Below are 26,264 nucleotides of genomic sequence, written 5' to 3' on the forward strand. Positions count from 1 at the left end.
TGATTTCCAGGATTACTAAAAGGAGAGCATTACCCCTCATGTTTCTTCACTGAGCCTATTTCACTACAAAAATCAGAGTCACAGGGGTTTGTTTGATCGGTCCCATTAGTCCTGATGTCTAGGCAGTAGGCAAAGGAAAAAGAAAATGGATTCAAAAGGGCATTGTCCTCAGTGCCAACGGGGCGTGGGCCATAGGTTTACTGGGTGACCCTAGGCAAGTTGCTTAACTTCTCTGAGCAACATTCAGCAAATATTTATTGAGTGCCCATGTGAGCCAGGCAATGTCCTAGGCACTGAAGACAAAACAAAACACACAACAACAAAACATAGTCCCTGTCTTTGCAGAAAGCACATTTTAGAGGCAGAGCAAACAAAAAAGAGACCATGTCGAGTGCTGATGAGTGGGGTGAAGAAAAACTACTATAGGATAAAAAGTCAAAGCACGACGGGAGTAGAGTGATATTGGTAAGTCTTCCCTTATCAGGACCTGAAAAATGGAGGGTGGGAGCCACACAGATGTCTCAAGAAAGAACACTGCATGAAGAGTCAACAAGTGTGGGGCACCTGGGTGGCTCAGTCGGTTAAGGGTCCAACTTCAGCTGAGGTCAAGATCTCACGCTTCGTGAGTTTGAGTCCTGCATCTGGCTCGCTGCTGTCAGCGCAGAGGCTTCAGATCCTCTGTCTCACTCTCTCTCTGTCCCTCCCCACCCTCTCAAAAATAAACAAACATTTTAAAAAAAGAGTTGACAAGTGCAAGAGACCCGAGACCCCCCTGTGCTCATCATGTTGAAGCAACAGCAAGAAGAAATTGCACAGTCAGTGAGGCTGGGGTAGATAGATGGCGGGAAGATGGGCAGAGGCAGGAGATGAGACTGGAAGCAAGAGGTTGACCAGGTCACAGAGGACCTCATGGACCGTCATAAGGACCGTGCGCTTATGGAGGATCACGTGGAGAACCACTGGGTGGCTTGTGCACAGGAGTGACCTATGTAGGCCTCAGAGCATCTGCTGGATCATTCTGACCACTGTGTGGAGGGGAGTAGGGAGGCACGGGTGGACTAGTTCAGAAACTGCTAGACCAGTTCAACTGAGAGACAGCATAGCTGGGACCAATGGGCAAATAGGGAAGCGATGTAGGTAGGAAGGGGTGGCTTGATTGGGTGGCCTTCTGAATATGAGAGCCAAGGAACTGGTGATGGATCAGGGGTAGCACCACTATGACGAGGCTGTAAGGGGAATAAAATGAAACGTGTGTGCCATCTGGCCCCCCACCAATTCTCAGCCCACCTCTGCCCCGCAAGTAAAGCAGAATCTCTGGAGAATTCACACGGTCTTTTGCGCTGAGAAGAGGGGAGGGAGGGGAGAGGGGGTCCCCACATCAGTCAGCACATGCCCACCTTCCCTGCCACCGTGTGGCCAAGGTCCTCTATGCCCTGGCCGAGAAGGGACTCGCGAGTGATCCGTGAGGGTCAGCTAGAGGTGCTCTCCCCCACATCGGTCTTTGCACGTGCCAGTCCCCACCCCCGATCCTCCTATGTCTCGGTTCTTCATGAGCATTTCCACCACAGGCCCCGTGAGGTTCCACTTATTACGAGCACTGAGTTTTCAGGAGCCCCTCCAGGCCTTCCCTCTTCATTCTGAGTCAGAGCCGGCCTCTGCAGCGACCCGGCACCCCAGGGCTTAGCATCGTCCCCAACGTCACCACACTGGACTGTGACTGTGCCGGAACAGAAAATCCACCCACGTGACTCTCCTGCCCACAGAGACACGGCGGTTTCTTCATTCTGCCAATAACTGGCGTTGTTCTTCCTCATAAGCCCCCTCCCAATTGGTGAGCAGGACAAGAAAACTAAAGTTGGGTTAAGCCATTCCTCTTGGGTCTGATTCTAACACCACGAGGTGGGTGGGCGGAGGGGGGGGGGAGGGGGGCGAGTGGTGTTTCCCTGAACTGTCCAGGTGCCCTCTGGGTCCTCCCTGGCTTCCGCTGTGGAGACGCAGGGCTGGCCACGCCTTGACGTGGTATCTCCTGAGCACCTGCCAGCCAGCCCAGGCATCCTGCTGGTTGGTTGGAGCTGTGGACTGGCCTCTCTCGGCCTCTTCACCATCCAGTGGTGCCCTCGGGCTGCCCGCTCCTCGCCTGGGCAGCCACTACCACTCTCATACACCCTCAGCCTCTGCCGTATCTAAACCTACCCCTGCTGCTGGCGACCTCGCCTCCCCGGAGGGCCACCCTACGGTGGGCTCTTTCTCTCAGCACACGTACCCTCCGCCCCCAACCCCCACCCGTGCCTCTGGGGAACCAAAGTGACTCAGGGGTGCCAAACACAGCCCATCCACTCCTCTGGCCGTTTGTCTCCTCTGAGCAGATCTCCACTTCCCGTCTTCCCACACCTGCCAAGACTAGAAAGAGTGGGCTTTTCTCCCTGTCTCTTCTTGATTTGCAGACTTCTGGATACAAAATTCTTTGACCAGCCCTACCCGACCTACCTCTTGCCGTATCAAAGGAGAACTAAAACAATTTAGAATGCTCACCACCTCCGCAAAGACTGTCCTTCAGGCCCGCGTCTGGTAGCTATGGCTGCAAGGATGCCGCGTAACAAACAACCACAAAACCCCCGTGGTACACTCTCAATAAGCATCCGTGAGGCTCGTGGGTCTGGAGGTTGACTAGGGGTCAGCTGGCCGAGGCTGAGTCCCACCAGGATAGCTCAGCTGGTGTGATTCTGCTCTACTTATCCCTCTCCCCTGTCAGGGGACAAGCAGGCTAACGTGATTCGCAAGGAAATGGAAGAGCGCAGAAAGGAAGCCCAAAGGTGCAAGCATGTTTCATGCTTCTGCTGGCTTCGGGTCTGTTAATATCCCATGGGCAAAAGCAAATCACGTGGGGGTGGAAAAATATTAACCCCCCGCCCCCAACAAATGAGAGAGCTCTGCAAAGTTATGTGGGTAAGGTTGTGACTGGTAAGGGAGTGAAGAACATAAACAGAAATCTTGAATATGGACTGTTTTAGAAAGACCACTTTAAGGCCCCATTCTCATATGGCACCCTGAGGCTGATGATTGTCTTGGGCCAATTGGAATGGTTATCCCTCTTATGGAGTTATCTATTCATTTGTCTCCTTCCATGAAAGCTGGGGCCTCCTTACGGTCAGGGGCTGTATTCTGTTCATCTCTGTAAGCTCAGAGTACCTACATGTAGTATTTGTAGTGGATATTATAGTTCCCTCCCCATCAAAGAGCTCATCCTCCCCTGTTGCAGGGTGGTCATATGCTTTGGGTGACAATGAGCACACTCTGATTTTTAGTGGCACATGCCTCTAAAAGTTCATATGGGAATATACCAAGGCTTAGGCGAATCAATGGATGGCTTTTCCACGGACGCAGATTTTGGGGTGGTTCTACCTGAACAGAGCTCACAATTTCTGTTCCCTGGGAGAAACGAACGCCAACCTCCTGCATTTAAATGAGAAAGCACATAGCCCGGTCCACCAGCAGCCAAACTACTAGCATGAAGGCAGCTGGCTTAGCACAAAGCAGATTGGAGAGAAACGCAGATGAAAGATGAGAGAGAGCTGAATTGTGCCCTGCCTCTGTGGTTTTCAATGAAATGGCCCGGCGCCCCCAAACCCCCACATGTTGGCCTACTCTATGCCTTTCACTCTACGCCACTTCTTCCCAAAGTACAGCACTCGCATGTTTATTTCTTGAGACGAACATATTTATTTCTTCATCGTCTATCCTCTCACACTGGAATGCAAGCTCCATGTGAGGAGGGGCTATCACATGAACCGCTTTACCCTCCACATCTGGAACAGTGCCTGAAACACAAAATGCACTCAATAACAAATGGTCAAAGAGGAGAACAGGTGAGTGAGTGAATGCATGAATACATAAATGCCATGTTTAAGTCAGTTTGAGTTTTCCGTTTATTACCACTTATTGCCATTTGTTACCAAGAATCCTGCTATGCTTGCCGAACGCACGTGTGGATGGAAGGGTCAGAGCAGCAGACACAGTAGCTTGTCTTGAAACACGTAAAGGTTATGCTGTGAAGAAAGCACCTGGCTCACTCTGGGCAGCTCCAGAAGTGGAAGTTACATCAAGGCGCAACATAAGGAAAGGCTTTCCGACAAGTTGTTCAAACAGAATATGCACTGACTCGGTAGGCAGTGAGCTTCCTGTCACTGGTTGTATAACAAGTTTAGCCAAGCTAGTAACTATAGCGTGTGTTCTTGCAACAATAACAAGCTAGATGCTGGGTCTTTTCCAATATTAACAATTTATAGTTTTACCTCCTCTCCCAGGTCTCCAGACTACATGTGCATCTGAAAATCTGAACAGGTGGGGATCCCTCTTCTTTAGATATCTGTCACTTCCAGAATCTTCTCCTGTCTAGTCCTACTTTGGCACTTTATGGTTCTGTGACTTCGGGAAGCTCAGCTTACCTCAGGGAGCCTCAGTTTACTTATCTGCAAAAGAAGGAGACTGGAGTTAAGAAATTAAATATCTCAAGATCATATTGGTGAGCCCTTCTCTGTGGCTTGATGATGGGCCATGGGCTTTGGCTTTCCTTGGTTTAATGTGATTTTCATAATGATAGAAACCTTTACACTAAAAGGGACCACTACTATCACTCTCTTTTTATAGATAATGAAACAAAGACTCAAAAAGGCTAAGCACGTCTTCCACATCACAGGACAAGGAAATTCTGGAGCTTGGAATTTGAAGTATTAATCTGGACTCCGGCTTGTCAAAGTAAGAGCTTATACATTATTCAAAGCTGAGAAAACCACATTCTATAATACGTCAATGGGTCCTTTCAGCTCTGATGGCCTGAGATTCCCCACCTTCCTCTACTGGGCCACAAACTTAGGATTTAAGACTTCACAAGGCAACAAGGAAAGCAACTTCATCCTGTCCTGCTGGTCCCTCTGGCCTAATGTCTCCATACACCTAGACAGGAAAAACAATCCCCAGAATTCTGTGTCTCTCAAATCTCCCACACCATACGCTCCCCGCTTGAAGACTCCTTGACTATAAAGAAGCACAATAAACAATACCTGCTCTGAGTCAGACTTTTCCACTCAGGCAGGCAGGACCACATTATGTATGGGGGACATAATTGTATGTGGGTGGAAAGGATAATATTAGCATTCCCATTTTACAGACAGAAAAGCCGAAGTACAATGAGCTTGTATAACTTGTGCTAGATCACCCATAGCTAGTGACAAAGTCAGGACATGTGAGCTCAGTGTAACTCAGTCCAAGAAGCCCATTCTCTGTATACCTGTCTCTGTATGCATATCTCTTTGTTTTTCTCCATTTAAATATTGTCTTGCAAGAAAATAATGGTTCAATTCCACCCTGTGCATATTTTTACAGGAATGTAGTTGATCTTCTTGATTTGGAAGCTGAGAAAACTATGAGAGCAATCATTTGTCTACCTTCTCACCAAATATCCTTCCACGCCTACCCCTGAAAAATGGCCAGAGAAATTATTGTGCAGAAATTATGTCAAGTTCCCTATCCTGATCTTTTCCTTTTTCTAAATATAATGTATTGTCAGGTTAGCTAACACTGTATACAGTGTGCTCTTGGTTTCAGGAGTAGATTCCCGTGATTCATCGCTTACATACAACACCCAGTGCTCATCCCAACAAGTGCCCTCCTCAATGCCCATCACCCATCTTTCCCTCCCCCCAACCCCCTCTGTCAACCCTGTTTGTTCGTATAAACCACATCTTCTTTATCCATTCATCAGTGGATGGACATTTGGTCTCTTTCCATAATTTGGCTATTGTTGAAAGTGCTGCTATAAACATTGGGGTGCATGTGCCCTTATGCATCAGCACTCCTGTATCCTTTGGATAAATTCCTAGTAGTGTTATTGCTGGGTCGTTGGGTAGATCTATGTTTAATTTTTTGAGGAACCTCCACACTATTTTCCAGAGTGGCTGCACCAGTTTGCATCCCCACCAACAGTGCAAGAGGGTTCCTGTTTCTCCACATCCTCACCAACATCTATTACTTCCTGAGTTGTTCATTTTAGCCACTCTGACTGGTGTGAGGTAGGATCTCAGTGTGGCCTTGATTTTGTATTTCCCTGATGATAATGATGTTAAGCATCTTTTCACATGTCTGTTTGCCGTCTGGATGTCTCCTTTGGAAAAGTGTCTATTCATATCTTCTGCCCATTTCTTCACTGAATTATTTGTTTCTTGGGTGTTGAGTTTGGTTAAGTTCTTTATAGATTTTTGATACTAACCCTTTATCGAATATGTCATTTGCAAATATCTTCTCCCATTTCGTCAGTTACCTTTTGGTTTTGCTGATTGTTTCCTTTGCTGTGCAGAAGCTTTTTATCTTGATGAGGTCTCAGTAGTTCATTTTTGCTTTTATTTCCCTTGCATCCTGAAACATGTCAAGTAAGAAATTGCTGTGGTCAAGGTCAAAGAGGTTGCTGCCTGTTTTCTCCTGTAGGATTTTGATGGTTTCCTGTCTCACATTTAGGTCTCTCATCCATTTTGAGTTTCTTTTTGTGTCTGGTGTAAGAAAGTGGTCCCGTTTCATTCTTCTGCATGTTGCTGTCCAGTTCTCCCAGCACCATTTGCTAAAGAGACTGTCTTTTTTCCATTGGATACTCTTTCTTGCTTTGTCAAGGATTAGTTGGCCATAATTTGTGGGTCCAATTCCGGGTTCTCTATTCTATTCCATTGGTTTATGTGTCTGTTTTTGTGCCAGTACCATGCTGTCTTGATGATTACAGCTTTGTAGTAGACGCTGAAGTCCTGGATTGTGATGCCTCCAGCTTTGGTTCTCTTCTTCAAACCAAACCACTTTAGGTATTTGGGGTCTTTTGTGGTTCCATACAAATTTTAGGATTGCTTGTTCCAGCTCTGAGAAGAATGCAAGTGCAGTTTTGCTTGGGATTGCATTGAATGTGTAGATTGCTTTGCGTAGTATTGACACGTGGCCTTTGATGACAGTAGTGCTGCCCAACAAGATGCAGGAGCTTAAAACAGTTATCATCTACTGTCATGGCTCTAGGGGCCAGTTAGGGTGGCTTGGCTTCAAACTAGAGCAGGTTGGCATTGCCTGGCTTAGACCAACTTCAGCCAGCTGGCTCTGCTTCAAGCTGCAAGGCCCTACTCCACATGTCCTCCCCCACCCCCCGCCCCCATAGGACTAGCTAGATGGAACCCGTCCTTGTCACGGCACCAGTGCAGGCACAAGGCAGCAAGCCCAAATACCCACATGCTGTTTAAGCCTCTACTCACATCAGGTCTGCTGGCCTTCCATCGACCAAAGTGAATCCTCTGGATAAACTCAAAATCGAGGGATGGCAAAGTATACCCCACTTTGAAGGGGGTGGGGGGTGGGGGGCGGGTATTGGTTTGCTAGGGCTGCCATGACATAATGCCACAGACTGAGTGGCTTAAACAACTGAAAATTGTTTCCTCACAGTTCTGGCGGCTGGAAGTCCAAGATCAAAACGTGGGCTGGTCTGGTTTCTCCTGAGGCCTCTCTCCTTGGCTTACAGATGACCACCTTCTCACTGAGTCCTCACCTGACCTTTCTTCCACACATGCACACATCTTGTGTCTCCTCCTCTTCTTACAGGGACACAAGTCCTATTATATTAGGGCCCCACCTTTATGGCCTCATCTGACTTAATTCCCTCCTTAAAGGTCCTATCTTCAAATAGATCACGTTGGGGGTTAGGGCTTCAACATATGGATTTGGGGGTGGACACAATGAAATCCCTAACACAGGATTCGTGAATTTTTATGATCAATAATGCCTGGTCTCATTTTAAGATCTTCTATAACTGGGAGCCTGACTGACTATGATTTCAAATTCCGACTCAACCACTCAATAACTGTGCAACTTTGGGAAGGTTACCTGTATTTGCTCGCTTGCAAAAAATGAAACAATTACAGTAATTAACCTGCATGTTTGTCAAAAATTGAATGAAACAATCCCTACAGAGCAAGCACAAAGTAAGTGCTCAATAAATATTGCTAGTGCTGTGGCTCTTCACAATTAAGAAGCTTTCACTTTACTCAGGGAGGCTGTATGGGCTGGGGGATCAGCCATATGCCTTCCCTTTCAGGACCCGATTCTATCCTACAGCAAACTTTATTCTCCCAAATCCATCTTGCTTCAATCTGTTTCTGCAATATGGTGACTCTCTAAAAAAATCCACTTAACATTTCTCTGCCAATAAATTAGAGGCCAGAAAGAAGGAAGGCGGCATGCACTTACCTTTCTAGACATTTTGCAGATGGCTGGTTGCCTTGAAGCCAAGTCATGGCTTCTGGGGGCTCAAGTAAGTGCTTGATTCTCATCTGCCGCAGAAGAATCCTGTGAGCTCAGCGGGGGACAGCACAAGGATGAAGTAAGGCCTTTTGAGAGTATGTCTTGGGAGATCTCTTTGGAGTTAATGATACAGAATCCAAAAGACCTCCTGGAACTTTGCAGTCATTCCTCAAACTAGGTTGGTGATTTCACGGGCTAAGTGCCATGGCGACCTCACTGACATCTTCTGATGTCTTCTCAATGCCTTCTCAAAGAAGTCAATCATTGAACCTTCCCAGCATCAATCTTTTCAAAAATTTTTCCTAATTTGTGTTTCATGTGGTTTTCAAATTCTCAGATCCCACCCAAAATATCTGTAGCAAGTGGTGGGGCGGGGGAGCACAGTGAAAAACACCCACATGCATTTTTTTTCTATTCTGCATATAGCAACTTCTTCAGTGATCGCAATATCCCTGAACAGGAGTTAATGTTTTCTGCTTTTTAACATAAAACAAGATGGTAAAATTAAATTGTGAGTAAGTCACCAAGATACAACAGGTGTGCCTGCCAAAGTTAGATACCAGACAAAATGCTATATTTTTTTTTAAAGAAATTCTTGAGAACCATTTCCGCACTGCTTGGCTCCAACAGAAAATCACAGATGTGAAAAGGGGTTAAGATATGGGAAGAAAAGAGGATTTCAGGAGAAATATGTCTTCAGAGCAATAATATTCAAAATGTGGTCTCCAGACTAGCAGCATCAGCAACTTGAGAACTTAGAAATATAGATTATCAGGCTCTGCCCCAGGCCCACTGAATCAGAACCTCTGGGAGTGGGCGGGGTCCAGTAATCTCTGTTTTCACAAGCCTTCAGGTGATTCTGCTGCAGGTCAAAGTTTGAGAACCACTGCTTCAGATAAAGCTACGTTCTAAACACCCCAGGAAACTTCCCTAGACTGCCAAGAACATTCTTTGAGACTCTCTAGGGCATCAGCGTCAATTTAACCAGGGCATGCCTCACTGCCAGCCAACTTCCAAGGCACTTGGGGGCCACCGTTCCCCAAGGCAGGAAATTTAGGGAAGACAGAAATAAGACAAGGCTGTTTGCAAACAAACAACCAACCAACAAACAAAAAACCTTCTGATTCTGAATTTACTAAAGACACTTAGACTGGGGACAATTCAAGATCCTAAACCAACCTCCCTCATGTCTATGCTCTGATAGAGCTGGCCACACCAACACTTTATAGTCCCTGTAAAACCAGGGACTTCCTGGGGAAGTCCCTGAAATGGCCTGAGAAAATAAAATCACACATTGGTTTCCCTCCGTCACTCAAGCCTGCAGTCTCAAGTTCACTGATGAGGAATGGCTTTGCTTGGATCACTCAGTCTAATATGTATCTCCTGGGGTTTGTGAAACTCAGTGGACTGAAATATGACCATTGTCCCCCAAATTATGGAGGGCAGGAAACATGATCTGGCAAGCTGATTTAGTGCCCTTTAAAGTTTAGTGCAATGGTATAGGTGTGTACTCCTAGATGTGCTCAGAGAAAGGATGTGTGAATGTTTTCCACGGGCCCAAGGTATATGACCTGCATAAAAAAAGCCAGCATAACTCCTCTTAGGACCTGTATTAGTTGCCTAATGCTGTGTAAGAAATTATAACAAACTTAGTGGCTTAAAACATCACTCGTGTGTTAGCTCACTGTTCTGTAGGTCAGAAGTCCAGGAATGGTATGACTGGGTTCTCTACTCAGGGCTACATCCATTTCCTGAGGCTCTGGGGAAGAGTTTGCTTTCAAGCTCATTCAGGTTGTTGGCCAAATCCAGTTTCTAAGTCCTACTCCAGTACTCCGGCCCCCATTTCCTTGCTGGTTGTCAGCTAGGGCCACTGTCAGCAATGAGAGGGTCCCCACATTCCTTACCACATGGCCTCATCCACCTCAAAAGCCAGCAATGAAGAACCCCTCTAACATGTTGTCTTTGGCTTCCTCAGTCTCTGACCTCTTGACCCAGATTTAGAGGACATGTGGGATTAGGTCAGGCCAACCTGAATAATCTTCCCTTTGATGAACTCAAAGTCAACCGATTTCTTGAGTAATCAGCACCTAAGTACAAAGTCAACTGATTAGGTAACATTAACTGCATGTACAAATTCGTCTTGCCGTGTCATGTAACAATCATAGAAGTCCCACACATCATATTCTCAGACTCCACCCACATTAAAGGGGAAGGAATTACACGGGGGTGAAGGTCAGTGAGGGTCATTTTAGGGTTCTGCCCGCCAGAGATCCTGTCCAAAAACCAGAGGGGTAAGGGGACCCCAGCAGGTGGGAGATGAAAATGAGTGTCAGATAGCTATAGATCATCTTTTGGGGGTCAAGAATTTTGAAAAGAGGAATCCAAGCAAACAATTTCCAAAGAGCTCATGAAAGTGTCATCTGAGAGTGAGAGTAGGCTTTAAACTCTCGCAAGGTGCAGAGAGCAAGAAGCCAGAAAGGATGGCACCTCTTGTCAGTTATAGGGGAACTTTCTCGTAACCTCTTTTCCCTCCACTCTCTTTCAGCTGGAACCTGGCAAGGGCAAAACATGTGTATTAGCTAGGGAAAGGGAAGATGTGAATACAGGAAAGAAGAATCAGGCCATCACACCCTCTTTCCCAAAAGGCAGGGGGCCACCAAAAATAGGTCTTAGCAAGGTGAGAGAAGTCTCACATTTGCATGAGAACTGAAGTATTGATCGACACCTAGGACTGGATGTTTTTTCCACAAATTACAATTGTAGTTTTTCATTTGTTTTTTCTTCTCTAAAGTACTTAAAGTAGCTGCAACTTTCCTCAGAGTGATCACAAAAGTCATGGGGACTCCTGAGCTTTCATCAAGTGGTAGGGAAAAGACTTTCCCCAATGAATAAAGTTTTAAAGGACAAATGGGAGCCAAGAAGAAAACAAAGATGAGGACAAAGACAAAGAAGTAGGAGGGGGACAAAAGTCACACTGAAAGCATCATGATTGTTCAAAGTACTGGTTATGCACATGTAAGACAACTGGGACGACAGAAGGAAAGTGACTTACCCAACATACACAAATAGTACGCTAGGCAGTGACTGAGCTGGGGTGGGAAATCAAGTCTTCCAGACTCTGAAACCTTTTATTTTGCTTCACAACCATGCCAAGTAGAAATTTTGACTATAGGAAAATCACAAATCTAGTGGACAGAAAGCCAGAGTACTCCTGCTGCGGATAGGTTCTTACTCCCTCATTTTCCTTCACGTGGGCTCTGTTGCAGGAGCCAATGTGACTCTTTCCAATAATGGGTCAGCATCTTAAAGAAGCCTAAACTATTCTTCCTAGATAAAACTCCAGGGACTTAGACTTTCCTTTTCCAAAGAAAAGAGGTAAGGACTCTGTTGTCGGAGGAACCTGGTACCTCCTGGTTGACCAATCACTATGGAGCTTCAGTTAACTTGAAATAACTTATTTTTGGTCTAGGTGGGATGAAAAATATACAGAAGCCTCCATTTCTCACCTTCTAGCTAGAATAGCAGTAGAAGATTCCTAAGGTGATCAGACCCTGCTGTAGTGAGAGAGGAGGGAGAAGGAAGGAGAAAGACAAAATGCTTTCTCTATGGCCCGAGTCTTCCCTTTCAGTCCTGAGGGCAGCCTTCTAAGAGGAAAGACATGGAGGTCAGAGAAGGGAAGTAACATGTGCTCACCCCTTCCAGAAGGAAATGAGGAGCCGAGGCTATGCTCTGGGATACCATACAGTGAAATGGAGCTCAGTGAGGTCACAGACCGTGGCAGAAAAGAACATGGCAGCTAGACAACCTGTGATGTGTGCCAACTCTGGCCTTTTGCACATGCTTAACAAGCCTATCTGAATCTCTGTATTTCATCTAACAAATGGACTCACAGCTCTCTAAGATTGCTCTGTGATGAAACTGTGTTCATAAAACACTTGACACATAGTTGAGATGACTGTTGCTTGTCTCTCCCATCCATAGTATATCCTCTGGCCATTGCCCTATGAAATTAAAATTTTTAGAGAAATTCTCAAGGTTTATAAAAAAAATATATAGTCAAAGTCAACGATGGTATTTGTAATCCATGAGAACACACAGCCACACATCCATGAACTCACTGTTTCTAGCCATAAACTAGTGACACTGTGCTGTATGCCTATCATTAGGTTGTCGTCAGACCATATTCCTCAGCAGGGAGACAGGGCCACTGGCCTCCTTTTTCCTGCTCACAACCAGAGTGATGGAGTTAAGGAAGGAACATGAAGCAGGAATGATTACATTTTAACTTAGGACACAAAAGCCGAGTGTTCTGCCAATATCTTTCCACAGCAGAAAGCCTTCTAAGAAGGGAGTCGAAAACTGAAGCAGAAAGCACCAGATAAAATTGTCAGCCAATGCCTGAGTGGCTGACTTCAGGGCCTACCCAGGTGGTCAAGCACCAGGTGCATAAGGACCCTTTCACCCCACCGTCAGCCAAGACAAAATGGTGCCAAGTCCCTTGAAGGCTGTGGCCATAGAAGAGCTACCCTTACATGAGATGCCCTCGCTTGCCCTTCTCAGCCACTCTGCTTTCACTAGATGTCAAGAATGCCAAGATGTATAGAAAAACGGTCCTTAGCTGCAAGACCTCACAAGTAACAGGAAAAACAGATGCGATATTAATCAAAGTCATTAGTGCCAGCTTCCCCAACAGACCCAGCATTTCAGTGGTTTAATACACGCTTATTTCGTGTGCCCGTCACATCCAAACGTGGGTTAGGTGGACTTCCTTGACACTGCAGTTACAAAGTCTGTAGTGACAATGAACTTCAAGGTCAGAGAGACGGCAGGAGGGTCACATGGGATGATTTCAAGTGCAGGCCTAGAAGTGGCACACTCTGGGCAGGACCCAGACACGTGGCCCCAGTCTAACTGCAATGGTGGCTGGGAAATCCAGAAGAGCACACAGACATTTGCTGAGTGTTAATAATCTCCACCATAGACAGACAGACAAATTAAGGCAACGCAATGAATTACATTTATGGCACTTGATTTACGGCATAGTTTTGGTTTATGGCATAGTTTTCGCAGCAGCGCGGTGAAGGGAGTTATAAATTCTGTTTGAGCAGGTCTAGGAAAGTTTCATGGAAAAGGAGACAACTGATACGGGTCCTAGAAAGGGAGTAAGAGGAAGATAATGAAGGAGTGAAGAGGGACGTTTTCAGGCAGACGCATGGACGCATGAAATCACACAGCAAATTTACAGACTTTACCAAATTTGGCATGTCCAGGGCAGAGTGTGCATGGGGGGGTGCAGGAAGGAGAGATTAGGGTGAGTGGGACCCAACCCTGAGGTTGGGAGGAAAATTTCAGGGCTATGGTAATGGGGTGCTAGAAACCAGAGTCCTTGCCAGGGTGTGGTCAGATATGTGAGGCAGGTGCTTGTGACCCTCAGCCAATAAGCCAGGCCTCCTAAGTTTCCTGCATTCGGGACAGAAGTCATCACCGTGCCAATGACCACCGCTGCATGTGGCAATGCAAGGCTCTCTTCTCCCTCTGCAGCACCACACGGAAGAAGAGGGGGGGTGTTATTGAGCATCGAACATACCAGGCCTCAAATGCTTATTCCACCACTACTGGGCAAGTAGCTCTGGAAGCCACAGTTTTTCTAGAATGAGATTAACAACGAGTACCATAGAAAACAGCATGCTGATGAAGGGGAATGAGACTTGTAGAGCTACAAGATGGCCTCTGGCATCGGGCCTTCCCAACAATCTTAGCAACTTCCACCCTCTGTCAGGCCTACTTCTTTCTCCCTCTTTCGAGAACACGCTTTGGTCATATAATTGACAGATTTGGACTGCTTTCGGGGTGTTTTTACTTTGCACTGCGGTGTCCTTGGTCTCTGTGTCAGTTGCAGTAAAGCTATTGAGTGCCTTAACGCCCTGCTCCAACACACCCACAGGACAAAGTTCTTGCCTGTTTCTGGAATCAGGGCACTTCTCAGTCTCTCCTTGAAGCCAGACTGACCTTGGAGTCTAGAAGTCCTCTCAGGACTCAGTCTAGATCTCATTAGGTATTGACAATTGCCCTCCGAGGTAGATAGTATCATCCCCATTGTACAGATGATGAAAACCACAAAGGGATTTGAAAGGTGAGGCCAAATGTATTCTATTTCTTTTACAACAATTTGAATCTTCTCCCTGGTATATAAAACAGGCCACCGTTAGCTGTTACCTTAAAAGGTAGGAGGAAAAGAAGTAAGTATTTTGCCCGGAAATAAGATGGCTCTTTAAAAAAAAAAAAATCATGCAACTAGTTTCCCCCGTAAATACTCTATAAAGTGGGTAATCTCAAAACACTAGGCAATAAACAACAAATTCCAGAGATAAAACACAGAAGGTATAGCAGGCGTCATTGCTTTTGACTTGTACTTAATAGAAGTAAACTGGGCCCAGGGTTACCAAGTGAAACAGCAGGGCCCTGACGCATGTTGAAAGATGACACTCCTCCTTTTTCGTTAGCATGTTTGTGTTTTTTTTTTTTCCGAGAAACTACATAACTGACACATGATTTTTGGGTTATTTAAATATTTATTTATCTATTTATTTATTTTTGAGAGAGAGAGAGTGTGGGAGGGGCAGAGAGAGGGAGGGAGGGAGAGAGAGAGAGAGAGAGCGAGCGAGAGAGAGAGAATTCCAAGCAGTCTCCACACCGTTGGTGCAAAGCCTGACGCGGGGCTTGAACCCACAAACCTTGAACCATGACCTGAGCCAAAATCAAGAGTTGACACTCAACTGACTGAGCTACCCAGGCACCTCATAACTTATACATATTTAAATACATAAGATGCACAAACACATGTATGCCCACCATTTATATGCATATAAACATGTACCTTTACACACACATATACCCCAATTAACACAAACCAGACTACTTTTTGTTGTTGCTGTTCTGCTTTATTCTGGTGTAGTTGCCACCAGTAAGAAATTGAGGAGGATGCTTTGGATAATCTGACACTCTCTCCCTCCATTGAAGAGAGCAAACAGGATTGGAAAAGAGAAGAGAGGCCCAGGATGTACAGCATTTCAGGGCCAACATCCCTGAACCAGGAGCTTCAGGACCCACCCTATTTCTTCTATTGGCTTCCATGGCAGGAAGTGCCCCCCAGCCTTCCCCCCACATCCCCTCAGTCCTCTTTGGTCATCTGCAGGCAGCTCCCATGTCGGACACCCCCTGGTCAGAGGAGTGTGTTCAGCCCAGGCTCAGAACGGGTCAGAAGTGCCAGGGGTTAACACCTTAAGAGCTAGCTCAATGCCGAATATGTTGGAGTTGGTGGACAAACACCCCAGCTTCTACCCTCACGGGACAGGATCTGGGTGTGCTTTGCATAGCCTCTCTTCAGGGTTGGGCCCTAGTCACCCACAGCAGGGGCCTCCTAATCAACGTGCCCCCTACTGACTTTCCCACCCAGCCCATCTCACTTCCCCACTTCCTTACTTTGCTGCCCGAGGCCATTGCCTGAGAAAACTCCTTACCCAAATCCCTATTTCTGGGTGTTCTCATAGGGGACCCACACTAAAAAAGTTCCCCAATTCTAATGCCTCCAAACCAAGCGTCCAATCCCTGACATCTCTCTGCCTGCCTTGCCAGACGCCCAGGGCCCCCTTTCCCAGCCAGTTCCAGAGGAGACCGTGGCTCCCTCCTCTGGGTTGCAACTGTTTACACTTTGTGTCCTCAGGTGGCCTACAGCAGGGATTCTGTCACGCCTCCAGAGCAACACCAGAAAGAAGCAGGTGTTCAGTGACAACTGGCGAATCATCTCATCCCCCTCTGCCCGGCACACACACATCTCCAACACATCTGCAGCCCCAGAGTCGGTCTTCGAGCCGCTTAGAGCCGCTTAGAGGCTATGGAGCTGCCTGGCCTGGGATCTGATAGCCCGTGGGGACGTCCACGAATTGGCCCTGGTAATACGCTTTTCTGGAACTTCAGACAAGCAGATGGACCCACCAACGGGCCTCTGGCCACTGGTTGCCCTCCGTCAGTATAGTATGCATCTAAGAGGAACCCGCTTTGTTCCAGAGCAAAGAGACTGGAACACACAGAGGTGTTCCCAGTTCCTCTTCATGTAGCCTCCCTACATGAGACCCTGCCCCCACAGTGCCCCAAGCACTCCCACAGAACCCAACCCTCCGCATTTGCAGGGCGACGCCATCTTGCAGCTGGACTCAGACAGAACCGCCCTACTTTTGCTGCCGACGTGTCCAGTGATGAGGAAAGTCTCACAGGTGTCTCACAGAAAGCCCGCTGCTCTTCACCTTCACTGTGGACTGCCTCCCTGCTTTGCCCAAATCACCCGTCAAGCCCATTTCCTGCAACCCACCACCCTCCCCAAGCCTGAGCCCCCACACCAAGTTGACACCACACGGCAATGGGTTTCCTACCGGACCCAAGAACAGGAAAGCTGGTTCATTCCTGTCCCCACTGCTGGCCACGGTGCCGATGACACATAAGGCGTAGCTTTCCGCACCGGGGGCATGGATCTTAACCTGCAGATACCCCCCCCCCCCCGGAAAGGGGATGCAGTGACGTAAATTCGCCCAAGAACACCGAGTCTCCGAAGTGTAAAAGAAGGGGGCTCCCGAAGGAGGAGAGGCACCTGAGAACACCCAAGGCATGCTTTGCTTGATTCACATAGCTTAGCCTGGGGGAAGAGAGGGGTGCAGAGAAGAATCCACTTGGATAGCGCTAAAGGACAGAATATGACACCGCTGAGCAGAGCATTTCTCCTATAGTTACAAAGATTAAGAACCTGAAGTCAGGCAGCATTTGACTCGCAGCCTAGCTTTTCTGAGGTTGTCCATGAAGGACTCTGAAAATGCCAACACACAGTAGCAAAGGAGCTTTAGAAATGAGCTTCCTGGCGGCATTTCTGATTGACAGCCAGTCACCGTGTGGTTTATTTGAAGCCTGTTTGAAGCCAGTGGAGAAAAATGAACAGAAGGTCAGAGCCACACTGGGTACCTTCTAGATGAAACTTCCACAGTGTGGAGGGAGGTAGTTTGCATTCACTGACTCAGCTTAGAAAACTCTTCAGGGGCACCTGGATGGCTCAGTTGGTTAAGCGCCTGACTTTTGCCTTTGGCTCAGGTCACAAGCCCACGGTTTGTGGGTTCAAGCCCCGAGTCGGGCTCCACGCTGCCGGTGCGGAGACTGCCTGGGATTCTCTCCCTCCCTCTTTCTCCACCCCTCCCCGACTCGCGTGTGCACGCGCTCTCTCTCTCTCTCAAATCAATAAATAAACTTCAAAAAATCGTTTAGGAAATTTCCTGGCAATTATTAGCAGGGGTCTGATCTAAGGATAACCCCAGGAAGGGATGTTTTGATGTGCTTCGGAGTTAACACCGTAAAGAAGGTCATCATCACAGCCAGGGAGGGATGGTGGCATTCCAGAACACCTGTTGGAAACTCAGCCTGGCCAGCGGCACACAAAGCTGGTTTGCGGGCATGCGGGCGTCTTACCACAGATCCCGCAGTGCTAGGCAGCCGTGTGACAGCCCTCGCCCGGCTGTCATGGAAACAGTGTTCTGTGAAGGCTCATCCACAGCCTCCTGACCTACTGCGCGAAGCAAGGCCTTTCACCCTTCTCCAGCCCTTTCCATGCATCTACGTCTATGTTCCAACGTGGGAGATGTTCCTGTTCCTTAAAGGAGGTAGGAAAAGGGGGGGTTAGAAGGTGCCCACTACGTGCCAGGTTCACACCACGTGAATAACTCCACGTAACCTTCTTAGCGGCCCGAAGTGGAAAAGCAGTGGAAGGTACAGTCTATCCATCAAAGGCCGCTCAGGAGCAGAGAAAGGACTCCAGGTTCTTCGGCAGAGAGGGGGTTAATACAGAGACTATTAAATGCAGGACAGGGGTGTGAAGGTCTGCGAGAGCCACTTCCAGCTTTGAAGAAATCAGAAAATATTTGGATCACAGGAAACCCCTGCCAGTGATCTCACCCGCATACCACGCTGGAGTAGGGGGTCCCAGGCATTTACCGCGAAGCCACTGCAAACATCACGCCCATTACATGTTTGCATGCCTACCGCCAAGTCAGAGGGCAGAAAGGCTTCTCTGCCCTCCAGGTCTGCATGATCCAAACCAGAGGGGCCTGGAAAATACAGTTTTCAGCCCCCGAGACCCCACGAGACAAACCTAGAATCAACAGGCAACGTCCTGCGTAGAGAGGTACTGCTGTGCTCATCTTATAATTAAAGCAACTGCCATGCCAAGAAGTGAAGTAACTTTGCCTAAGTTCCCGCTGCCGAGCTGCAGTACGAACAGCGTATGAATAAGCTGGAGTCTCTCTGCCTCCAGAACCCAGAAGGACAAACGGAATTCTGATGGACGTGGGGACATCAACTTGTCCACCTGAATCCTGAGAGGACATTTCTGTGCATGGATTGCTGTGTGCCCACCAACCAATGCCGGCCTGAGAGACAGAAAGGACGCCCAGCGGTGAGGTTCTAGGTAAGAGTCTATTTGATGTTCACCCAGAGTAATTAGGAGGGATCTAAGGCAGTGATATTAAAACTCGCGAAAATCTCAAGTCTTAGCGGGGAATGCGAGTTAAAACCACAGCGAGACCCTCTTTCGCATCCGCCGGTGCAGCAACGCGAAGGGCCGGCCGGGAGGGAGAGCCTCACCACCTCTCAGACCCTGCCCGTAGACGTGTAAATTGGTTCAACCACTTTGAAAAATGTTTTAGCATGACCTCTTAAAGTTAAGGGTGCTCACGATTTTTGAGCAAGGAATGCTACTCATAAAAATGCTACTGCATTGTAGTCATATGGTGGAATATTATAGAGCAATGGAAACGAATGAATCACAAGTACATTTAGCGAGATGTATGAACTTCTCAAAGTTTTCATGCTGACAGAAAATATTAAGTCACCCAAGCGGGATAATCCCATTCTTATAAAAGATAAAACTACATAATGTACTGTGTGGCTTGCGTGCATTCTGTCATAAAACTATAAAGACAAGGAAGGTAAATATTAATCAAAATGGAGAATAATGGGCTTTTTTAGAGGGAGACAGCAATGGAATAAAATCAATGGGGCTCAATGGGGTTTCTATGGTCTTGAAAATGACATGTTTCTAAGAGGGACGGTGGGTCCAAGGGTATTGATTACTACTCCTTACACTACATCAGATATGTTGTTTACACTCTTTCATGTAAAGCAAGTGGATGTCATGGTGGGGATCTTCTGTCCACTGGTCTCTCTGCAGCCCCACCCAACTACCATTGGGCACTAGGGGTAGTCAGTGTGTGGCCTGTCCATCCCTCTCTGGTCTCTCAAATGCAACCTCCCCTGCTCTGAGCTGACGTAGGCATATGCGTTCCATCCCCAGAATTCCTCCTGAACACGTCTCACTTGCCAGCTCCATAATGCAGAGTAATAAACTGAGATCGTGTACAGCATGGACCTTTGGAAATGGATTTGAATTTTGAAGCCTGATTTGAGTTTCAGAACCTGGGTTTGAATCCTAGTCCTGCCACTCGTTACCCATGTGATCTTGGGAGCATTGCATAAAACCTCACGTATTGCAGCCAGTAAGTTAGTACTTCTCTCACGGTGTGCTGGTATGAAAATGCAAGGAGTTAACACACATAAAATACTCAGGAGACTGACTGGCATACAGTGAAGATCACTTGATTGTCAATTGTTACCATTTCTGCTCATTTTTCCTCTTGCTACCTGTCGATCAACCCATCCCTCTTGTTTGAACGCACATCTTAGTAACTACTATCTACGTGGCACCGTCCTTAAAAACAGTTGGTTTTTAAGGCCAACTGCCTATTTTTATAACTAATATGTTATTGGAGCACAGCCACATCCGTGCGTTTCCCTATGATCCGTGACTGCCTCTGTACCACAACGACAGAGTTGAAGAGTCGTGACAGAAGCTGTATTACCCGCAAAGCCTATCTGGCCTTTTACAGAAACTATATGCTGACTCCTCCTGAAGAATATGGTTGAACTCTGCTCTCCTTATCTCACCTCCACTTCCATAACCTCCCTACCACAGACCCGTTTCCAGATATCTGTACTCCAACCCCAGGCACAGTGGCTGGTGAAGCCAACATAATCTTACATCCTTGGGCTAAAGGGACCTGAAGTCATCTCTACCCTTGGTTGTCTATCTCCCACCATGGGCAGAAGATTGCACACATGAAGTACCCAAGCCATTTCTGACCAAGGCAAAGCATGTGACAGCAGACTTTGACCCTAAGGTCTCACTGCCTCATATTAGAAATTTCCAACAGAACAATCCACGATCACTTCAAAATAGAGCATGCGATAACATAGCACGTATGCAATATCACGTATCTATAAACCACACAAAGATAAGTATTAACTATCAGCACGACCTGGCCATTAAAAATGTTGTAAAACTTACATACCTACTTAAATTTAAAACTTAAATACCTACTTTGTCCTCCTAAGTAAGACAAAGCCGTTAAGATAATAATTACGAAGCCATATGATTTTCTCAGTGGGTCTTAGGAGGAAACAAGTCGATGTGAAACAAGCATCTGTTTTTTATGTTGTCTCTGTTCCACTGAGTTGGTCCACGTGACCTCACCTGCCCAAGACGATGCGCTTGTAAACGAGAAGGCCTCCAATGGGGATGAAGGATGACACAAAGACAAAGAAACCAGAGCGGATGCAAAGACGAGGAGTTTCAGCAAATTACCCACCCCCAGTCAGGGAAGGAAAGAAAGAGTAGTGCCCTCCTCTGTGTGCTATTTCGGTCACATGTGATTAATAGCCTGTCACGCTGTCAGGAGAACCCAGACTCTATCAAACCGATGCACGTGGCAGCTCTGGGCGCCAAAACAGGGCATGTTTCTGGGTAAAATGTGCCAGGGGGATGCACTGTGTGTGTATATATAGAACACATACCTGTCACTAGCATCCCTTGATCCTGAAACACTGTGGAAATTTCTCTCCCCACACACACTCCCAAACTGTGTGTGTGTGTGTGTGTGTGTGTGTGTGTGTTTCCCCATTTCATTCAGCAAGCAGCTGTGAAAGCTATTATACTGCCTACATAGCAACAGAAAAGGATCTGGTAAGTGTTTAATGAGGGGGAGGTGTGATCAAAGGGACAGGGCAGTTAAATTGGGTAACTTAGGAAAAGAATGAGGTAATGAATGCTGTTGCCTTGGAGACAAGGTCATGGTCTATGATCTAATATTGCTCTATCTGTAACATTCTACATTCTGAGAAATGGGCAAATCCGATTTGCTTCACTCATGAATATTATCTTTATAGAGATATCAACAGTCCAGTCAAGGTACTTTATCTCCCCACCCATTAGTGAAGCAATACATAAACGAGACATGAAGTATGTCCTCTAGAACAGTAGAACGCAAAAGCCTTTTGTGAGTCCTGAAAGGACTCTCTATAATTTATTTTTGTTCCTTATTAAATTGGCTGTCATATTTCTCTTTACTTCCCATAAACATCCTATCTTCCAAGCCTGTTTAATAAAATATGCACACGAGAACACCCAAGAAATTGATGCTTTTCTGTAAAGTTTGACCTCGTAAGCAAATGTGCCCCAACTCCCTATATCAAAAATGCTCTTCTAATAATCATCCCTGGAATTCCTGGGCTAGCTAATTCCCCAGGGCAAAGTTAGCACTAGGATTCAAGGTGACTTTAAAACCCATATCACAATACCAAAAGAGAAATAAAAACAAAAATTCAGAACTCAGAAACATATCTAAATAAAAGACCAGCGTGGGAGAGAGGGTGGTGCAGTAATCTGTAGTCCTTAATGTCCTAGTTGTGCTAGTCGAACCAACAATTTGAGCTTCCTAGTTGTCAAAGCAAAAGATAAAGCAGGAAGAAAAAGAAATGAATAAGATACAACATCCTTCAAAATAAGTCAAGCTTTTCTTAAAACTCAGTATTGGGGGAGCCTGGGTGGCTCAGTCAGTTTAAGCGTCCAACTTCAGCTCAGGTCATGATCTCGGGGTTCACAAGTTCGAGCCACAGGTCAGGCTCTGTGCTGACAGCTCAGAGCCTGGAGCCTGCTTCGCATTCTGTATCTTCCTCTCTCTCTGCACCACCCCTACTCATGCTCTGTCTCTCAAAAATAAACGTTAAAAAAAATTTTTTTTAACTCAGTATTGAAAGAAATTTCTCACTTAAAGTTCCACATATGGACCACTGAGAGATAGTGTGCACAGTAACCCAATTACATATGCAGTGATTGGTTTCATTAGGACCCTCGGGCATGAAACCCAAGGGCAGTCCTCTCAAAACAGTCTTGGGGGGGGTGGGGAAGGGAGAGAGAGAGGGGGGTAATGAAGGGGTAGAGGAGAAAATAATGCAGAGGCTCTACAGAGCGTGTATTTTGTCTTGCTTGATCCAAGAATTATCAAATTTTCAAGAACTCCCACATACCCATTTCCATATATTCCCTATTTCGAGTAACCTTGCTAACATTATTCCAGATCGACAATATCTTACGAAAATGGAGGAGTGAGTTTGATACTACAACGGAAGAAACCCTGAAGAGGGCTCCAAAAAGTCCACAGAGCAACTGTATCATGTTGAAGACGCTGGGTCTGTTCGCACTCTAGCAAAGGCAGAGACCAATCATGCTCATCAGGCCTTCACCGGCTTCTCTACCTTTCCCAGTCTCCTTTGCAGTTAGGTCAGGCTATATGGCTAAGTTCTAACCAAAGGAATGGGGCGAAAAAATGATACAAGACATTAGAAAGTCCAGAGTAACCCTCCGACATGCTTTCTTCCCTTACTATGGCAACCTTAGAGGCCATGCGTTGCAGATAGCGTGGCTACATCTAGCTGTGACATGAGTGAAAAATAAACTTTCATCTGGCTGAGCCGCTGAGATTTCAGGGTTTGCCTACCGTGGGAGTGAGCGTGGATTGCCTGGACGAACAATCCACTGGCCGACAAACTGCCTTCACGACGCTATTTGTCATGTTTTTAAATCAAGCTTTATTCATTCGATTCTGATGTTATGTATTTTGGCTTAACTATTCTTTGTAAAAATATCGACATAAAGTTGCACAAGTTTTAACTACTGCACTATCTTTGAACCGAATTCTCTGTCTCTCCTTTCTCTCTCTCCACCTACTCAGGCTTTCTTAAGATAGAGAGATAAAAATATAATTAGGAAGAAAGATATAAATGGTGCGTGACAGATATAGATACATAGATAGAGGGATGGACAGATACAATGCTTAGATGGCTTCTGTAAGTTTCAGGTGGGCGTGGCTTTCACATTGACACCAATCAGTAGTCACCTAAAGTCCACCCCTGATGGTCTATAAATGGTAGCACTGAGCCCTGAGAAGGAGACTGGGATTAGCAGTTAGTGGTAGAGAAGTGTTTTAACTCACTTAGTTCTATTCCAGAGGCTGCATCTGAATTACCAGTCTGTCGACTGCCTTGAGTTAACTGATTATCTTTCATTCACTCGGTCACCATTCCCAAAACCAAATGTTGCTTCGCTAATAAGATTAGTGAGAAGTCGTTGTTGTTTCCTGTGTCCTGACAACTTGTGCTTCATTCTCTGTAGACTTCCTGTTTTCTTTAAGGATATTTATCTATTTGCTGATTTGTAAGAGCTCTTCAACAATTAGATTAAAATGAAAATACCTTAAATAAAATATCTTAACCTTGTACCTGTCGTACTTGAAGACTTTTTCTTTTTTCTTTTCTTTTTTCTTTTTTCTTTTAATTTAAGGTGTATTTATTTCCTTTCAGATTTTCCTTTATGATTTCCATCATGGCCATCAAGTTCTTCTTTACTCCAAACCAACATAAATATGTGACTATATTTTCCATGTATGCTAACAGTTTAATTTTTTTCACCTTGACATCCTTTGTCTTCTTACAAGTTATGCTTACAAAAGGCTTTTGATCCTCCATAATTTCGTTCCCTGGGACTTTTTATTTTTCACAGTCAGTTTTCCAGATAATATTAACAAATGTCTATGCTTTATCCTGTTAATTTAAAGCACTTTCTTATATACTGGATCAACTAAAGCAGTGAGAGCAGACAATCTTCACTTGGAATGAGAATGGCTCTAAAGTTTGCATTTTAAGCCTGATGCGTATGTTTTGATCACATATGTATTTATTACATTCAAGAACTATTCTATAAGTCCTATGTCACTATAACTTTGTTTTGTTTTGTTTTGTTTTTGAGAGAGAAAGCACAAATGGGGAGAGGCAGAGAGAGAGAGAGAGAGAGAGAGAGAGAGAGAATCCCAAGCAGGCTCTCCACTCAGCATAGAGCCTTACACGGGGCTGGATCTCATGACCCTGGAATAAGCCAAAATCATGAGTCAGATGCTCAACAGACTGAGCCACCCCAGTGCCCAGATTTTACTATAACTTTAAATCAAGAATAGTCATACCTTTTTCTGTTACTAATGTAATGGATTATCGTAACATATATTTTTATCAATGAGCCAGCATTATATTCCTGGAATAAAACCTACTTATTCAAAGAACATGATTTCTGTAATATATTTGATTTCATGCAGCCATCATGTGGTTAGCATTTTGCATTTCTATTTCTAAGAGAGATTCATCTTGTGTTGTTATAAGTAAAAGAAAGGAGAAACTTGTCTTTTTGTGCTTAAATTTTCAAGTGGCACAAGAATTTTTGTTCTAAAATTGTTTGAAAGAGCTCACTCTTCAAACCATATGGGTCTGACATCTTTCCAGGGGTTATTTTTAGATGTTTTTCATAATGTCTTTCAGGTTCTATTCAGTTTTTCCATATTTCTCCTATAATCTGTTGCTTTTTATATTGTCCCATAAAATTATTCTTTCATCCATGTATTTATCTGTATTGGTATGTATTGCTATAGAATTCTACTTTTTCTGATAGATGTATATGAACATACATAAATGACTTAATTGCGTTTCTTTGATCATTCCTTTTAAAGTATATAGTTATTTCTTTTTAATTCCCTGATCACCTTTATGAGAGCTTTGTCTCTTATTGAGTTTGATTCGAAAGAAAGATAGATAGATCTAGTGTTTATCACTTATACTATTTTCAAACATATTAATTTCTATTCATATTTTCATTCACTTTTACCTTGGATAGGACACAATTCTAAATGCAACATAAAGTCCAACAACCTCATTATTGATTTTTTCTACATTCTGTTACCTACTCAACATTTAAAATATTGCTTCCTGCTATTTCCTTGAGTTTTTAACCTCTCCCTTTTTTAATTTGTACATTTTGTAATTCTTTACCTAAAGTTTTATGATTATTATATTTTTATTTGTACTTTAGCATTAGCAATTTAAGCTTTTTCCTTTGGCACATTCAATATTTTCATGTAATTTTACTTCTCCTGATAGCAACACTGATTCCTTCTGTTTAAAATTACATGTAAGTGGGGTGCCTGGGTGGCTCAGTCGGTTAAGCGACAGAATCTTGATTTCGGCTCAGGTCATGGTCTTATGGTTCATGGGATCAAGTCCCGCTTTGGGCTCAGAGCTCCCTCTCTCTCTGCCCCTCTCCCCGCTTGTGCTCTCTATTTCTCTGAAAAAATAAAGAAGTAAGCATTTTTTTTTTTTTAATTTTTTTTTTTTCAACGTTTTTTATTTATTTTTGGGACAGAGAGAGACAGAGCATGAACGGGGGAGGGGCAGAGAGAGAGGGAGACACACAGAATTGGAAACAGGCTCCAGGCTCCGAGCCATCAGCCCAGAGCCTGACGCGGGGCTCGAACTCACAGACCGCGAGATCGTGACCTGGCTGAAGTCGGACGCTTAACCGACTGCGCCACCCAGGCGCCCCAAGAAGTAAGCATTTTAAAAAATAACAATAAAATAAAATTACATGTAAGTATATCTTCATCCCTTCATTTTTTAAGCTTTTGCTTTGGTTTTTTTTT

At 45.3% G+C, this 26,264-nt stretch overlaps 1 long non-coding RNA gene across 2 annotated transcripts; it reads right to left on the reverse strand.

Annotated features, from left to right (window-relative positions):
- Nucleotides 1–3,897: 3,897 nt before the first annotated feature.
- Nucleotides 3,898–21,446, reverse strand: LOC122230009. 2 transcript variants are annotated; one of them, XR_006207246.1, is made up of 3 exons: nt 21,262–21,446; nt 4,293–4,469; nt 3,898–4,046 (listed from the first exon to the last, which is right to left on the reverse strand). It is a non-coding gene; the product is annotated as an uncharacterized LOC122230009 (long non-coding RNA). The 2 variants fall into 2 exon arrangements; XR_006207245.1 differs by having other exon boundaries at nt 3,898–4,469.
- Nucleotides 21,447–26,264: the final 4,818 nt, after the last annotated feature.

Source organism: Panthera leo, chromosome C2 (assembly GCF_018350215.1).
Source record: "Panthera leo isolate Ple1 chromosome C2, P.leo_Ple1_pat1.1, whole genome shotgun sequence".
Classification (NCBI taxonomy): Eukaryota; Metazoa; Chordata; class Mammalia; order Carnivora; family Felidae; genus Panthera; species Panthera leo.